This window comes from Sturnus vulgaris, chromosome 2 (genome assembly GCF_052056855.1).
Source record: "Sturnus vulgaris isolate bStuVul1 chromosome 2, bStuVul1.hap1, whole genome shotgun sequence".
NCBI classification, from domain to species: Eukaryota; Metazoa; Chordata; class Aves; order Passeriformes; family Sturnidae; genus Sturnus; species Sturnus vulgaris.
Window position 1 is genome coordinate 62,788,567 of NC_142244.1, and position 19,214 is coordinate 62,807,780.

General features: G+C 34.1%; 1 protein-coding gene across 6 annotated transcripts in view; it reads left to right on the forward strand.

Moving 5' to 3' along the window:
- The window catches only part of PCDH17 (protocadherin 17), an 89,600-nt gene that overhangs the window by 5,633 nt on the left and 64,753 nt on the right, over window positions 1-19,214 (forward strand). The window lies entirely within an intron of this gene.

Sequence of the window (19,214 nt, forward strand, 5' to 3'; positions counted from 1 at the left end):
TATTTTCCCAGGAGACTGTGAGACAGGGGTGGGTGCTTCCACAGGTTTCACTTCTCTTTGGTTTGGGGTGGGGAAGAGGGAGAGAATTTCTAAAGTGGTCATACTACCTGCAGTAACTAACAGGACAGGGAAGAAACTGCACACTGAGGACATCTATTGCAACAGTGTATTATAGCCCTCCAATCTTGGATATAAATATGAGCAGTCGTTCCAAGACATGTGTTTTAATTTTTTTTTAAATTTCCTTCTTCAGAATATATATCCATAAATATATTTTTGACAGTATCATTGGGGCCCCATTGCCTCCTCCTCTCCCCATAAACAATGAAATTTTCAGTGATGAAAATTCTGCTTAGTCAAATAGAAAGAAAATGTACGTGGTGACTCCCTCCTACCTCCAAATGTTAACAAAACTCACATCCTGTCATAAACCAGCAAAATAACTAGTCAGATTTCCAGTAGCCTGAGTCAACATTGATGATTGCTTTATAGTGAAAGACTTACACACTCTGTCTTCTACCAAAGCTCATTTAGAAATTGTAGCTGGGCTGCATTCTGCTGCCAATTATATCCCCACTGTCCTCTACTGACTTTTGTGAATGTGAGAAATGGCATAATTTGGACCATTGGATATAGGGTACTAATCAAAGAATGACTTAATTTTTAGCAGGTAGTTTGAAGTCCAAACTCAGAAGATTTATTTCAGAGCAGTGAACTTGCAGAGTGAAGGTGAGGGCAGAAATTGGCTCCAGTTGATTTAATTTAAAGTATTACTTCATGATTAATGCAGCTTAATGTTCAAACACTACAGGTATGTTCCAAAGTGATTTTTAACGTTCGGATTGAAAGCAGGCTCTGGATAATGACTATTAAATATATTTGAAATGTCATATCTGTTTTACCCTGTGGTTCTCCTGATATGCTGTTCTGAGTCATAAGGGAATGAGCTGAGTGTATCAGAAGTGACACAGACTCATTTTGTGTATGCAGCTAGTGGGAAAGATGTTGCACTGTAGTCACTTGATGTACCTGAAGAAGATTCATAATACCTTGGAGTTACCATGCTCTGTGATCTGTGAACACCAAATGTTCTACTTGCCAGCTGTATCTAATATTTTAAACCGAATAGAAATGGCCAATGGTAATTGGCAGTTTAAAGAATCAAAATTCAAGTAACCGATGACCTGGAAATGGGACATTTATAACTGGGGAAAAAGAATAAAATTAAAAAGGCTGCCTATACAAGGTCACTGTAAACTAATCCTCAAGCAATTATTGTGTCACAGAAACAATTTCATTTTATGCCTATCATGAATTTGTGTTTTTATCAATTAGGTGAGAAGAGCAATACTTCAAATCTGAAATTGATTGTAACAAAAATGACACTTTAGGAAAGAGTTTAGGTTAGGGCACAACCGGAGATAATTTGATTTATTATTCATCCTTTAAAAAACAAATAACTTTCCATGACATTTGTTTAAGTAATGTCAACCTTTATTTATTGTAAAATGGAGTTGTCAGAAAGTTAAAAAAAGAAACACTCCACGTTTTTCCTACTGACAAGTGTAATAGTTACTAAAAGACAGAAAAATATACTTTCCTACAACTGTGTAATGTCTATATAAAGCAATTAATTAATGTATTGATGCTACTGAGTAGTAAAGTTTCAATTGTAGTGTAAAATCCCTATGGAAAATATGATTAATTCTTTTTTACAGTGTTCACTGTATAAGATCAATCATGACTTTTTTTTTCCTGAAACCTATATAAAGCTAAAAGAGGAATTTCCTCCCTTAAAAAGTGTGTTGTGGTTTCTATAAGAGGTTTCATTATGACAGCTATGGAAAATGTAACTAAAACTCCTCGTAACATACTGGTGTATCTAATGCTGGTCTTGCTTTCCCTCATTATCTACACGGAGTGTTTTGGAAGTTTGCATAGTCCAGTCAGTAGATTAGAAAACACTCAGTTTTACCTAGTGTACAACCTGTTCAAACGTATTTATTGATACTATATTTTGTAGTTGTATTGGCAAAACAGACACAGTAAGAAACAGTGTAGTTGGTTTCTATTTAGAAAAGGCTCAGGTTTAAAGTAGCCAGAGGGGAAAATTGATCCTCTTCACTATACTTTTGCATTACGAAAATACATTTTGTATTCTCCATCTCCACATCCCTGGAGTAAATTTTATATAAAATTTGCATTTAGAATGTAGGCACTACTTTATGTCTGGTCCTGTGCTTCTGCCTCATTTAAACTGCAAAATTTAAACTGCAGACTTAAGGAGAAATAATAAAGGATCAGCCCTCTCTCTGGATCTACTATATCTTTAATCACTCCAAGGAACCTGTGTCTGCATATGTAAATTACACAGCTAGGAATAAAAGGTGTAGGCAGTGGAAAAAAAAAAAGACACAATATCCAACTGCTTTATCACGTCTTTTAGTTAATCAAGCCAGTTAAGCAGTTTTCTTCAGTACCTCAGTAAGGGGAAGGTAAAGAATTGCGTAAGGGTTCTCTAACAAATGTTCCCATTAGTTTTTACAAATATATATTGAAACATGATAATCCCATACTATGTAATTAATACAATGAAACTGCATTTCTTCTTTCTCATTTTCTCAGCAACTGTTTAGTGGCGCAATCCTCTATATACATGCTAAATATTATATTATTACTTAGTACATCCAATTGATTCTATAAATATTTAATAGGAAATAAATAATTTCTTTCTCAGTAAGTTCCAAATTTTCCCACTTTTATTAGGAGTGCATAATATTTTTTTTCCTTTCACTTACTAGTAAGACCTAGTGAAGCCAATGGGTCTTATAGTTCCCTTATTTCTCATGAATAGTATTTTACTCTACAGATAGCCCAATTTACATCAACAAAACCTGTGGAGTAAAGTGTTCCTTAGTGACTAGGGTTTTCAGACTGACCCAAAAGGACCAGCAGTTGAATGAAATACTTCCTGATATGGGTAAGAGTGGTGTAATCTTGCCTCTCTTTAAGTGACTTCTGTTGCACACTAATCATACATTTTGACAGCTTGTGTGTTTGCTCACTACTTTGTAGTATCCACCAATGTACCACAGTTGCATGTGTTACTTATATATAAGCCAATTAACTTCTTCAGTACCATAAAAAATAATTTAAACATGCATACATACATATATGTATAAAATGTTGGATGGACAGATGAAGATGCTATATACATTCAGCTTTTATTGGTGCAAGAGACTTGCAAGTTCTTAGGCCCTCTGAAGATTAACCATTTGTGATTTGATATGCACTTGAGATTGATGTGTATTAAGAACAGTGTTTAGTAACATACTGGAAAGTTACACATCTACACTTTAACATGTTTCATGTTCTTAACTTCAGCAATAATTTTCTAAAGATACTTTAGAAACAGTGCTTTCAAACAAAAGTCCGTTAAAAATATTTAAATATAGGGCAGTGCTGTACAATTTTCATTGCCAGGGTCGAAATTCCATGTGACCTTTAAATCTCTTCAGATCCAGACTATTAATTTTTACTGTGGAGAAGGAAAGCAAGAGAAAATAGAAACAACATGGCTGAAAGAAGATTTCTGTTCACTCTAGACTTTAAAAACTACTGTGAAAATTTGGTTCATCTCATTCTGGTGACCTGCTCACCTGACTAAAAGAAACAGAATTTTGCTTTATTTTGAAGTCCAGACATAAAAAAAATGTATTAGCATACACATATGTGTATCTCTCCTACCAAAATTCTGAGTTAGTCAGTTTTCCTTTCCCTGTGTGAACAAGTCACAACTTCCTCTTGCAGATTTTTCATAGGTAAGAGTGGATGGGTAAAGGAAAACAAATAGTTTCTTTACACAAGTAGGTTCCAGAAATAGGCTCCTCAAAGTGACATATCAGTAGTGTAGAAAATGATCTGCAATATGCAAGTAGTGTTGATCATCCTAGAGGTTATTTATTGCTATACTTGTGGTGCAATTGGGGAATTTTGTAAATGTATCAGGAATAAGGTGGGTGTAAATAAAAAAAGATGTGGTCCCAGCTTTTGTTAAACAACAGCTAAAAATGAATGACTGCTGAAAGAAGCTCTCAAGCTGGGAATCACTGTATCTGCTGTACCAGGCATTCCCATAGAATTTAAAGATAAAATACAGATCATTCTTAATACTCCAGGCACCTGAAGTTTATGATGTGTCAATAGATTAATGTCATGTCCCAGTGCAGCTTCGTTGCCAGGTGTCTAGTAGTACCTAAGAAGATAGAGTCTTCAAGGGAAGTAAAAAAACATGAACCATATTAGTGCTGCTCTGTCTTTAAATATGCTATTTCATACTTTGAGAAAATTCTGCTCAGAAATTTCAAGATTACAAAAAGAAATCTGAAGCTGCAGCATATAAAGAGAAGTTACACTCATCCTCAGTGATTTAAATTCCTGTCTGAAAACGGAGGTATAATTTATTTTTTTAAAAAATATCTCCTTCTTCAACTGAGGAGTACTATTTTCTGTTCTCACTAGAACTAGTACAAGGTAACATTTTGCATCAAGAGGATACTAGAGCAGTTCTAAACATTTGCAAGTTTGCAGGTTTGTACTCTATATATTACAAAGATTCACAGCTGCATATTCCAGGGCTGTATCTAAAGACACTACGTTGTGAGATGCAACTCTTAAACTACCTGCCTAGGTATCATTACTATAGCTTTAACAATGTTTTGCAAGGCTTGATGTTTTCCAAAATAACTCCTCTGAATGCTTGCATTGTGTAAATACAGTCTGCAGTTTTGTGTACAGCCTGGTTTTATGTTGCATTGTTCTGCATCTTTAATTTCTTTCACTGGATGAAGTCCATCCTAGAGTTGACTATGTAAGAATTTCAGGATGAAACTTTTCCTATGCTTCCGTTAAGCTTTATTTAATTTTTTTGTGAAGATGTACTGCATAGTATAGTTACACAAAAGACATGCATTTTAGGATCAGATCTGGCAACACACCACTCACTGTGGCATCTGTACTGGCTGCTGAAATAGAAAAAGGAAGCAGAATTGAACTCCTTTTTTGTATTACATCTGTTCTGGTCTTGATCTTGAGTTCCTTGCTGGTGATATTTACAGCGCTATTATTTTAAAAGGATCATTCTTGATATGAAGGTCCATTTGAGATCTAAAGAACTTTCCAAGATGAAAAGCTGTAACGAAGAACAATAAAAATAATAGAGAAAAAACAGTTTAAGAGTCTAAAGTGGAATGTACATAATATTCAAAAGAAAACAGTCTCTCCAGAGCGGAAGATCTTGTTAACAAAAAATTAAGAATAATATTTCTGTAGAACTTGCTGTTTTATAAAAGATGTGAAACAAGTCATGCAAGATTGACTGTCACAGCTCTAAACTTCTCTTAAAGTTATCTTGGCTTTCTGAATCTTTATGTTCACTGTCAGTACCTAAACTTAGATGGAAAAATCCCTACAAATTTGTGATTACCAGTGCAATTTCAACGGCTGATCAATCCTTTGAAGAGTTATCTTTAAAAACATATTTTCTCAAGTTTCTATTATCCTTACCCATGTTGATGAAAAGGCCTATTCTTACTCATAATTCAGTCAATAGCATAATTTTGACTTAAATTATTTTAGTGGTTCAAGAGTGAATTGTGACTAAGACCTCTATGGAATGCAGCTAAGAATTGGCCCTTCATTCTGAGGTTTGAGGGTTTTGTGATTTTTTTTCTTACAGCATCTTTACAAGGATGATGCCTGATTAAGGAGACCGTAATTTAGATGTTTTTGTAACTATGATCTGAATTGTAACAGAGAATCATAGAATGGTTTAGGTGGGACAATATTTTTAGGACGATCAAGTCCAATTGTTAACCCAGCATAATCATGTGTACAGTGGAAAAGAAATCAAATACTCCATTGACTGTATTGCTGAACATATGTTACCACGCATTTTCATATATTTCTGAAACTGTGAATAATACAGCATCATTGTTAAAACTCAGCAATTTTTTTTTCACATGGAAAATTAGCAATAGGTATGCTTGAAATATTCAGAAATATTACTCAGTATTAAGAAAGAATAGGTACAGTCTGGTTTCTCTGATAAGACAAAATTGTCATTAAAAAAATTCCTTCCAAGTCACAACATCTGGATGTGAACCAGCTGGGATTTTATTTATTTTTTTTTAAGAGTAGTTTTGTCTTTTTTCCCCAACATTTTTTTATTTCTCTTCACTATCTTCCTTTCCAGGAAGCATCAACATAACAGCTAATATTTACATATATGTTTCTAAATATCATGCTTAATTTTTCTTTCTTTCGTTATTTTGACAAAATTTAAAATCTCGAGTTAAATTAGTTTTAGGTTTTGCTACGCAAGCACTCATTCTACATACAAAAATGTGATTTTTTTTTATTTGGTTTGGATTTTTTTTTTTTAAGAAAATATCTATGTTGCATAGCAGAATTCTTCAGATACTTCTTCAAGCCCGAGGAGTACCTGCATGTATGAAGAAAAGTCATTTTGACACTTGTATTAATGTTTTCCAATAGGTAAAAAAAAATAAGTAATGAGAAGTTAAACGAGGATTTGTAGAGCAGAGCAGAAACACAGCTCTGTTTTTATCTTTAAAATATAGAAATAATCCTCTGATGCCAAAAGGTCAGTGTGGAGCAGTTGGGACAAATTTTTGCAGCAGATAGCCTGAAAGCTTTATGCTTTCAATTGTATGGCTACTTCAGCTGTAAGAGAAGTGGTAAAATTAATGCTAAAGGGTTCAAAAATACAGGAAACAAGTAAAACTCTCAGGGGACTGCAGGCTCTTACCTTAACAGAAAAAAGAGGAAAAAGAAAAGAAATAGAGAAAAGGTACTAGGAAAAGAGTGGCAAAATGACTGGGGAAAACTGTTCCTTGAGTTTAAGTGTTTTATTTAAGTTTTTAAGGGGGCATCAAGGATATTAACTAGTCACTGCTTTTGTTGATGAGATGAAACAGAGTAATTTGCAGCTGCCATAATTCTTAGCCAGGGTGTATTCTAAGCCCTACTAATCTATTTGTCATAGTGTAACCTTTGTTTTTCAGTCTGCTGTAGATTTTTTTTTCTTTTTTTTTAACAGAAGAAAATTTTGGATTAATTACTGTAAATCCTATGAGAAAGAAAAAAAAGTAAATTATTAAGAATTTTAGATAAAATACTCAGTATTAAGTACTACATTCAAGAACAAACAAATCCTTATGAATGTCCCTGTTAATTAGAATATTAGACAGGGCTTTAAATAACCTCCTTGAGCAGTCATATATTTTCAAGCTAAATCCCAAAGGCTGCTAATACATTTCCTTCTTAACAAGGTCATACAAGAACTATTTCTTTCTCCTAATGTTTTGCTTCCACTAGGTAGTGGTATTACCTGTACAGAAAGGTTAGATCAATTCATCCACTTGCTTGACATGAGATCTCTCTCTTTTTTCTGTACTCAAAGCTGAGGAGTCCCTCTCCATATAAAGACAAAATTGCATAGTTTCAGCGAATTATTAGTGTTATTTGTACAGAGAAACAGCATAAAGATAAATTTCTATCTCACTTTGGTTCACTGAGGGGATATCTCCTTTTCCAACCAACAAGACAATCAGTCCCATACTGGTCTATTTTTAATATAAGATATAGGCAATCGAGGCATGCTAAGTCCTTCAAATTAAGATATTTAACTTTAGCCATGGACTTTTCTACTGGCATATGATCAGAGTTTCTTACATTCGTAAAATACTTTAACCCGTAACAGAAAAGTTCTTAATCTCATCCTGTTCCCTGCTGGGTGGCTTTGTGTTGCAGTCTCTGTGGCCTGCCAAAAGAGAGCTCCAAAGGGGAAAGGAAAAGTCTTGTCATGAGATGCAAATGCACAATTTCAGCTGTGTGGGTGAGACCTCTAATCGATGCATTGTAGGCTCTTGCAGTGATAGTCATGCAGAGTTATTTCCAGAGGGTGGTTCAGACCATCCACTGATCTGTGTACGACATGTGTGTGTATTGCCTGTACTAGTTCTAGTGACACTGTGATTACTCGTATTTCCAGTCCTTTCCCTGGAACACTTCCAGGCAGTTTTATTATATTGAAATGGCTCTTACAGTTCATTGAGCATCCAGCATAATACTGTTGAATATGATCGGTGCATGTGCATATATTTATTAAAACAAAAAATCGGACAGTTAAACTGCATAATTATGGGAAAATGAATCATAACAATAAAAGACCATTTAAGTTAACAAGCTTTGTGATCAAAGAATAAATACAGGTTAGATAAATGAGACTCTAGATGTAACTAATCTACATAAATAAGTTTCAGTCTGATTAGAGGATAGGAATATATTAAAATAATCTTTAAGTATTTTAAAGGTATGTTACTTTAGTACTTTTATAACTTCTAGTTTAATTTCGCCATATTTTTAACCACTTCCACTCTATAAAATGAGCTAAATGCTAAACTACTTTTACGTGCTTATATTTTTTGATTAACAATGTTAACAGCGCAAAAAAAGTCTAAACTAATACAAGTAAATAAAATAACATCATAAGTTTTCATTCTGGTTTGAATGTGTTGTGTGTCAAAAACATAAAGTATTTTTTAATGTCTTAATTTTAAATTTTCTTTATGTGGCAATGTTTTTTGATTGATTTTTAATTAAAGAAAAACATTAAAGGGAACATTTAAAGGACAATTTCTTGTTTACTGTCTTTATCAGCAGAGAGCAGCCTTTGTAGTGTTTGAAAGCTGGTGCATTAAAAATCAATTTCAAGTCTTCAAAGCTGTAAACTCTTGCTTGCTTTGTAGATATATACTGTTTTTAAAATCATTGGAAGCACAGTTGACAATTGAATTAAAACAAAAGGTAAATAATGGTTTCATGAACATTTGAAGGATTTTAATGTATTTTTAATAATAGCTACAGGAATTTTTTATAGCGACAGACATATGAATAACAATTTGCAGCTTTTAAATGCATAATTTGTTCCTAAAGACAGTTTTTTTGTATTCTTTTATTAAGAGAATGTTGTTTTAAACTTCTCTTGGTGTTATTCTGTTGTTTTTACTGAATACCATGATTCAAACACAGAACATGTCAGTCAGTTTCTTTACTTACTATATTTCTGTCTCGCTCTTTGCTGATTGCTAAGCAACCACTTATGATTGTTTAGCTATGAATCAGTCTAAAAAAACGGTAAGCTGAAGTCGGCTAAACAAATGTCCATTAATTCTTAATGAAAATATTTAAATTCTATAAAATTTTAAAAGTAACAAAGAAAAGAACACTGTTTTAACAATGTACCTCAGATTCAGCACTTGAGTGACTACCAGCACAGTCAAAAATGCTCTTTTTGTGCACATCTAGAAAAAAGCATGTCCTCAGTCAGTGTAAGTAATTTTGAGGCCTATGGAAATATGTATATATATGTATAATTAAATTAATATTATTTCTTTCAGGGCAGGATCCTTAAAACACTTAATCAGTGATCGTTTTAATTTGGGTAAACAGAACCGTAAAATTAAACAGATCATTTACAGGTGTGGAGTCGCTGATGTGCACAAGAATGTGCAGAATTCAGCCCAGAATCTGTTAGTCTGTGTTACCTGAACTTCTCCCTGTTGCTTCTCTCCTTTGCTTTAAGAACACTGCAAAGCTGCAAAAGCTGTTAGTTTCACTGAGCCTCCAACTACATTTCTCATATTCTGTTGAGATAGTCTTGATGTCTTGCTTTCTTGCAGAGACTTGAGTAATTTGATATGCAGATTTGAAGATCATAAAAACAATCCTGCTTTGATGATCATGAGCCAGATTATCCAGCCACAGCTGTAAAGTACCAAGTGTGTTCTTTTGTGATCTCTTCATCGTTTCAGTGGATCAAATGACAATAAGAATATAGTGGAATTTAGAGTGCTTGCAAAATAATGAAATTAAAAGCCTTTTTAAAATTACAAACACGAAGCCTTAGAAACTATTATATTTCTAGGCTATGGGCCAGATAATGTAACTGTGTGTACGCATGCATATGTGGATGTACACAGAAAAGAGAGCAAAATGGAATCAAAAGAATCATCTAGATGGATAAAAGGCATTATTAATGAGCAATGTGCATCTAATTTTTTTTTATATTGTGTATGATCTGTACAGAGCTCTGTAGCAGTGTTTTGGAAGATGCTGTCAACCTGCAAACTAGAAAGCATCAAGTTTAGAGACAAATGATGTTGTCATTTTTTTCCTGAGGCAAGAGTAGGTAAGGAAGGACCTCATTTTCCACTTCATGATGGAATCCTACTATCAAACTTCAGGACTGAGAGTGATGATTAAAGGGAAGTACAATGCATGCAACATGTGAAAAGAAACAGGACTTAACTGATTCCATGGACTGCGTTAGTTATTAAAAAGCACATGATAATTTGCATCTCATAGCTCCAAGGCAAAAAATATATCAGTCAGCTTTGTAGCTGTTGGGTGAAAAGGAGGTGAAAACGAGATGTTGTCTGCTATTTCTTTCAATATATAGTCTTCATTTTGTCTAAATCTGTACATGTATTTTGTCTATTTAAACCACATGTAGTTTCTTTTTAGGGTAACAGGCTATAGTATTGCAAGGGGCAGAAGCAACTGTATCCATTTATTTTGGTATTTATTCATTGGCCACCACATACATGATCTTTCCCAAAAGCATACCTCTCATTATTGCAATGGTGTGATGTAACAAAATAATAATATCTTCAAGCGTGAAAGTACTTTCCTGGACTCATTTATTTCAAACAGCCTTCCAGAATTTTGAAGAGAACTTTAATTTCAGTTCATTTAATATATGTGTAGACCACAAATAGCCTTTCCTTCATCCCCTGATATTGGCAAAGGAAACTTAGGAATGAGTATCTGAATGTCCAGATTTTGACCTATTTGTAAAGCAAGAGGAAGCTGTGTCTATTAAACAAATGTAAGCTTCAGGAATTCAGGTTAGCAATGTCAAAAAGATTTAGATAAATTACTTGCGGTTCTACAGGTCTTGCAGATACCTGTGAATGAAGAAATAGGCACACATGCTGAATAGCCATGGGAGGAGAAGACTTTTTTAAGGGAAAGTTTTTGTTCTGATTTAAGTTTTGGGTTTTCTATAGTGTTTTATAATAAAGACAATTACATAGTAATTTGGGTTAGAATGCATGCCCAGTTCCTCATCTCAAAACCCAATTTGTTACTACCTGTGGCTATTTCTATTAAAAAAGAAACATAATTACTATGAGTCTCAGCAGTCTAAGAGTAAATTTTTGCAATTACAGTACTTCCCTTGGGCAGATATATGAAAATGGCAGATTAATTCCTGCCAGTCTATTCCTTGCACATTCTTAAGGTTACTGGTAGCTTGGACTATCATATTGGTGCTGTTTATTATCCTGTGGCTAAGGTTAAAGAAGGAATGCTACTATAAACCTTTAGGACTAGGATGCTATACCACTGCCTTGCAAAGTCTCTGTGCTCAAGTGTGATCCACAGCATCCTAGGAGCATGATACTAATTCCATTTTCATGGAAAGTGAATGATTTAGCTGTTGATTTTAGCATAGTTTAGAAGGGTATTTAGTATCGAATTGGTTTATGCTTTAAAAGATTTAAATAGAAACACGAAATAGACTCAAGTTTAGTCATTCTGAGGAATTTATCAAGACATTAATAAAGCTGCATGTGAACTGAAAAATATGGTAGTTCCTTAATATTTTATAGCTTTTGTTTTATTCCAAACAGCACAATGTGATGAAACACCAGTAAACTAAGATGGATCTGAAATTATGTAAATTAACAAATCCCCATGGGAATAATTCTTTTTCTAGTGGGTTTTTTACCAGAAAACAAGTTTTGAGGGCATACGAGTAAATGAATTGCATTCAAAAGCTGTGCTCCTGGAGATCACTCTTTGCAGCTAAGCATGTAACTCCATGTTGAATTCCAATGAAGCTGGAAGTTGGTGTGGCTTCATGTGGGCTCATGATCCACCTGCAGGGAGCAGCATTAGTCTGTGTTACACATGATCTGGTTTGACTATCCAGGAAGACCAGCACAAACAATCCCATGTTATTTTTTTACATTTTGCATGAACTTTTGTTTGAAATTTCTTGCACTGCACCTGTAGTGTTGTCTTTTCTTTCCCACTTCGAAAGGGGTGGTTTCCACATACACAGGTTTCTGAATATCAACTTGGGGACTTTTGCGATGTGGACATTATTTAGAGAAGGTTCCATTAACTTCCTTTGACAAGTCATGTTCAATGCATTCCACTTTGGACAAAAGTGGTCGCATACTGGGTGAGCATCTTGCTAATTAGATAGAGAGGAAGTCCATAATTAAATCCCTGTGTTCTAACAAACCCCTCAGTCAAATATTAGCATTCATGTTCAGTCACTCTATCCCTGGTGAAACCTGCAGCAGTGTCCTAGATATTGACAAATCAACACTGCTTTTGGAACAGAAAGATGACTTTATCTAATCCTGGAATCTTTGCAGAGACCACATCTTATGTGGATTTTCCTAATTTTACAGAAAATTTTGATTTTAGAGTCTTGATATGGCAAGCCACAATGAGAAGGGCAATCCAGAACAATTTTTTCCTAATCTTTTAAGAATATACAGGTCAAAGCCAGCTTCTAAATACCTATGAAGTTAGAGATTACCTGTGGAAATCTTTAGTTAAGTGGGTGATATGTCCTAGATGAGGTGATCCTATAAAGAAGGGTAGCTATTTTTTCTTTTGGTTGTTTTGAATCAATTATATATAGAGTCCTCTCATAAGACATTGCAGTAGGCTAACATTGAAGTGACAGAGTTGTGGATGCATGCACACAACCTTGTATCAGAATAGCCTTATTTTTTTCTGTCCAAGTCTACTTGACCACTGGTACTCTACTCGTGGTGTGATGGTGTATTCAATCAAACTTTCCATTTTATGAGGTACCTCATCATAGACACATGACTGTTATGACTTTAAAATACATTTAGGGACAGAACCTCTTGCTAAATTTGTGCAAGCCTAAATTATTTATCTTATGTCACAAATAATAAATCAACTCATCACCATTTTACAGTTGAAAATCTCCTTGCATGGCCATGCGAGTCTGTAAAGCTTGATGATCTACTATTCTGTCATAAATTCAGTCTTTATTTTGGCAGCATATTTAGTGCTTTCCTAGTGCTTAGAGGAAATAATTATGCAAAGGTATTTGTGTGAAAGTAGGGCTTTGTATCTTGTCACAAAATGTTTAGAGAATACCTTGTTGAGTATTTTTAACAAAAAGTTGAAATAAAGAGTTGCATGACCTAAATAAGATATTAGAAACTTATATTGTAAGTTTTAACGTCTGTGATTTTCTTCTGAATTCCTAGGGAATTTAAGGGAATCATTGCTTTTCTGGTGCGGGATTTTAAAAAGAGAAAGAGGATAAGGCGGTGGCTTTAAAGAAACAGAGTTGATCTAGATTTACCCCTTTTTTCTGATCACCACCTAGGAAGAAAGCTTCAGTGTTCCTCTTTGTGTGTGTTTTCTGTGAGGGCAGTGTGGCTTCAGAACCAAATCCTGCTTCATCTTTGTTGCTAATTTCTTTCACTCTGTAGGGAAGAAACACATAACTGAAATTTCGTGCCACGTACAGCATTTGCTGCCTAGCTAATCACCTTTCCCTGTCACTGCCATTACAAATCTGCTCAAATGCAACTTTCTTCAGCATACAACATATGTATCTGTGGGAATGTAGCACACTATGTAAAGGCTCGCTTAGCTGCTAATTGAAGTAAGCAGACTGATCCAAGGGCTATTGAAACCAGTTTGAAAACACCCATTGATTTCACTGGACCTCAGGTCATGGCTTGTGGGAGTTTTATTGTTGCCTTTAGTGAGAGTATGGGTTGGACAGAAAAAGGTAAACATACTGGATAGATGTTAACACAAAGTTAACAGATTTTAAATATCCAGCATCTCTGTTTTCTCGTTACTAAATATGATAAGTACAAAACAGATTAACAGTGTTAAAAGGTTATAATTTGTTCTCCTCCACCATCCAGTACTGCAGTGTTTATAAGCTTTCATCTGTTCAGAAAACATTTGGGTTATGTTGCTCTTAGAAACAGGAAATAAGCAGCGGTAAGAATAAGACAAATTTCACTTTGCTTACTGGCTTCACTGAGAATTCCTGCTAAGTAAGAGCTTTCAGATGTGTCTCAAAATTTAGAAAAAAAGAATGGCAGGAGATCAAAATTACACTGCAGAATGTGAAAGAGAGGAAAGAGACAAAGAGAAGAAAGAGAGAAAGAGATGAAGAGAAGAAGGAAGGAAGGAAGGAAGGAAGGAAGGAAGGAAGGAAGGAAGGAAGGAAGGAAGGAAGGAAGGAAGGAAGGAAGGAAGGAAGGAAGGAAGAAAGAAAGAAAGAAAGAAAGAAAGAAAGAAAGAAAGAAAGAAAGAAAGAAAGAAAGAAAGAAAGAAAGAAAGAAAGAAAGAAAGAAAGAAAGAAAGAAAGAAAGAAAGAAAGAAAGAAAGAAAGAGAAAGAAAGAAAGAAAAAGAAAGAAAGGAAAATAAACGGTTGTTGTCATGCAGAAGAAAAAGGGTTCTAAACATGTTTAAATTCTAAACAATTACTTTGATCATATCCTTACATTTCAAGGCACTATTTCTAAAATTTTTCCTTTAATTTTGATTTAAGTTTCCCTCCAAATTCTAGATTTCATATTTAACATGAAAAAAAACCAAAAACCCAACCAAATGCTATCAAAGACACACTCCTACATGTATTGTTGAGTTCATGGTATTATATTCTTAGAATAAGCTGTATATTGCAGTAAGTGCAGATTTCATTCTAGTTAGCTAATTGTAATTGAGTCTGTTATGCAGTAAACATAGTATCTGTTAGGAATACTAAGGTAGACTCAACATGGTGGGAGCCATAGATAAAAGGAGCATTAAAGCGTTTCAAATTCAATCATTAGGTTTCATTGCACCCATCTGCTACCAGAAAATATAATGGGCAGCTTGATTCGCTGACCCTTAACTGTCATTTTTGAACTGTGTTTTGAATCCATATTTAAATCCATGACTTTTAAATCCATATTTTCAAGTCAGACCTAGAGAGGTAATTTGATAAGAGAATACCCAGTATATTTTAATTCAATTACTTTTTTCTTTTCTTTTCTTTACTTTTTTTTTAAATATAATAAGGTTTAATGGTCTGTTGTATATTCTGCTAATCCAGTGAAAGTAGTTATTTCATATTGAACATGGTTAAAAACAACTAATGTTCAACTTCATTAAGACTTCTATTAAATAGAAGGTTTGCTGGATTTCTGCTATTTTTTAATGCATGAACTAATATCTCTTATTAATGATTTCCGGGGGTTTTTGTTGCACTAGAATTATACTTATATGTTTTATTTCCACAAAAACTATACAGCACAGTACAAGGGCTAAAAAACGATTGAAACTCTGAGGTGCTTTGTATTTTGTTTCCAAAATATGTTTTTTTCTGTTCCCTTTTATGTTCTGAAGCAGATATTATCTTTTGCAGAGGGGGGAGGGCAGAGTGAGGTGCATACATCTCTTAGCAATTCTATATGTGTGGCACACAAGTAGACTGTCTCATAAAATAGCAGTTTTACTTAGTGAAAGCAGGAAACAATGTGATAAATGAGGATAATTTCATGTTTTCTCAACAATGGCAAACTATTATATTATTCTGTCATCAGAAGTTTTTTGTAATGGAAAAAAAGTGATTACATGTATTTCTTGCCACAACGGTATATAATTCCTGAAAATTTTATGTAATATAGAGACAGATGTATGTAACCTAGCCTTATAATCCCATTTCACAGCTTTCCCAAATACTGGGAAGCTCGATAAATGGGAAGCCGATTATATTGGCACTGTAACTCTATTAATAGGATTCGGATTTGCCTTATTGACAAGCCAGTACTGTTAATATGATCCAGTATATTAAATTGACAGGAAAACTGGAGCGATAGAATGTATCTACAGCCTAATTGACAGGGAAGCTCTTTCAGAAGGTTCTTAATGTGGTTTTTATTGACAGAGTAGCTTTAGCAAGTACATATCATTGGTGAGCAGTGTAAATATATTGGGTGCAACTGTACTAGCAGATTCAGGTGTAGTTATTGTTTTGCCTTCCCATACTTCCGTCTTTACTGTAAGTTGTATGAAGCTCTCTTGTAAGACCTTTACAAATGCCTCTTACAGCACCAGTCTAACTGCACCTCTCACAGGCATTTGACAAGTTGTGAATTATTTTAAATGTGTTCATCATTTTTAAATGAATAGCGGCAGTGCAGAGCAATGCAATAATGTGTCATGAATTTCATTATGTTTATTTATTGACGCTGTGATAGCGTTATTGTACTTTCAGCTTAAGCTCTTTATGTGGTGTGATGCTTGGCAGTTCTTCCTACATTCTTATCTTGCATCATCTCCAAAAAGTAGTTCAACTTCAGAGCTCATATTTCAATTCCTTTTTCCTAGTCACATTTGACAACTTTCTGCATTCTCTTCTGAGATCATGCTAATTTCATTACATTTCATCTTTCTCCAATGCAAAATAAAATAAGGCTCAGAAACCTGAAATCATTGTAAAAAATCCAGCAATTTGTGTTTGGTCTGGAAAGCCTTGATTCTCTTTTCAGTACAAGAAAGTTTTGGGTTCAACTTCCACAGATTTTCTTTGTCACATCTTTCTTAGAGAGAGAAGTCTGACCTTAAACACAGATCCTGTACTGTTAGAGGAGCTGAAGGCTTCTGTTGAGCTGACTTCCCTGCTGACAAAGAGAGAAGCTTATTCCTGAAATACTTAAATCTTTTATTTCATATTAAAAAATCTGATCAGGGTCTGGTCTCACCTCATCTTTTGAATGTCACTCAGGTCTACTCTTTTTGCCAGGATCACTTAAAATTATGTCATTCTGTAGTGACCCTTTTAGCTTCCTCAGTTTTCTGACTTGGTTCAATCATCAGAGCTGAGAAGAACCTCGTCTGGGCCTTGTGATTTCTAATTCCCTAACTGTGTTACATTCCCACAATCCAGGTTTCTGCCATCTTTAGTGTCTTGTACATTGTAGAATAAACTTTTTAAAAAATTTAACAAATAGTTGGTTTCATTAAACCAGTAGTACCAACAACTGAAATAATCTACAATGCCTTAGTATGACACTTTAACCAATAAATCAGTAATTCATTTTGGTAACAAATATGGTACGTGCTAAGACAAAACAGTGCATGGATTAGGAATTTATACAGGGAGATCTGCATTCCTTTGCTTATGGGAAAGGATGGTACTGTCTGTCCTCAGAGCTTCACTTTTCAGAAGTCACTGTGCAATTGACTGAAGAGCTCAGGACCTTCTTCTCTCACAGTTTTGCTTTCCTCATCCAAGAGGAAGAGAAAACACTGGCCACCAACCAACACTTTAGTAAAGAGTACAGCAGCCTCGTGAACGATATTGCTTTGTGCATTTGACTGTTTTTACTGACCTGTGTTTCCAATGTGCTTTTGAAGATTGCTATATATGTCAGAAATTCACATAAACACACTGTAGGACTTTTAACACCAAAATACACATCTTGCAGCAAGTGTGAAATTTCCCAAATATGTACATGTCATATAAATTATATCTGAAAAGCATTTTCAAAGGGATAAGAGTGGAGAGTACATAGTAGGATAATATTTTCAAAAATAGCCTATTTAATTTTGTCCTTGAAAAAGGTAAAATAACTTATGAGAGATTTATGGCTAGTTCTTAGTTTTGTTGTTTAGTTTTGATACTGGGATAATGAATTTTCCTAATGAAGTAAATCTTGTGGAACCGAAAACTACTATTTCAGGCTAAGTATACATACTCACTGGCAGTCTTACACTGAGAAGTCTTTGTGAAAAATTGTACTGTGTTGAACCCACACTGTTCCTAACAAAATGAAGACAATTGTCTGCTCTTTCAAAACTCAATTTGGCAGAATACAATTCTTTTGCCTCCAGAAGAGATTGCCATTATATAAGATCTTTGTTTCATGGGGGAAGGGTGAACACTTGGAATTCAGCTTTTCAAGAAAAGGCACAGAAGATGCTTGAATTAGATATTAAGTGGCAGTCTGATAAAGGTGAGAGACGTTTCATTTCATTTTTGCATTTAATGTTTAATTAAAAAGAAGTTAGAGTCAGCAAAGACATTTTGCTTTATTATAGTTCCAGGTATGAACACCTACATAAAATGGAGCTGCATTAAATCGTTTAAGAAAATGTGATACTTCTTCTTGTAATTCTGAGAAAAAATTATGAATATTCTAGTCGTCTAATATTCATAAATCTGATTAATGTCTAAGTCCTTTTTTTTTCATATTTTAGAGTACATCTTTCCCTTATATGACAATTATTTCTGGGCATAATTTGTCAAGAATACTTAAATATTGAATTTCTCTCTCTGCCCCTGTCTCTTTCTTTCTCACTTTCTCTTTTTCTTTGTAGGCATTGATTTATTTTTTTTTTAATTTTTCTTTTTATTAGACAGACCTGTTGAATTGCACACATTTTTTAAAATTTTTCTCTAATTTTATTCAAACAGTATAGAATGCAGTACTATTGCTGAAGTCTTCAAAATTGTGACACAAATAGTGGTTTTGCTAAAAATAAAGAGAAAGAGAAAATAGCAAGGAACCTCTAAGAAACAGTCTGCTTTTTTGCAGGAATTCTTGAAAGCAGAAGCTTTGTGAAGTCATCTACTGTTCTCTTACTGTGCAATAGCAAAAATTTTGAAATCTGATTGGTTAATATGGTGTAACTCTAATCCTGAGTTAAAAAAAACCAACAAAACAAAACAGTGTGTGCAGAGCCACGGTAGAACTCCTTTGTATTTATAAAAAAATAGCATAATATTTCAACAGTAGTAAACACATATACCTTCTGAACATTAATTTATGAAAAGATAAAAAAGGGATAAGAGATGAATATAGCACATTGCTAAAAATATTCTCCATAATTCATTGTGTAATGCTTGGCCCAGGCTAGTTCAAATTGTTTCCAGTGATGAGATTTTTTACTTTTTCTTTTTTTTTCTTATGAGTTTATTTAAGGTTAATGGATCCTATGAAGAATTTGTTTCTCATACTCTGTTCTTGGCTATAATTTTTCATTTTCCTTTCTCTAA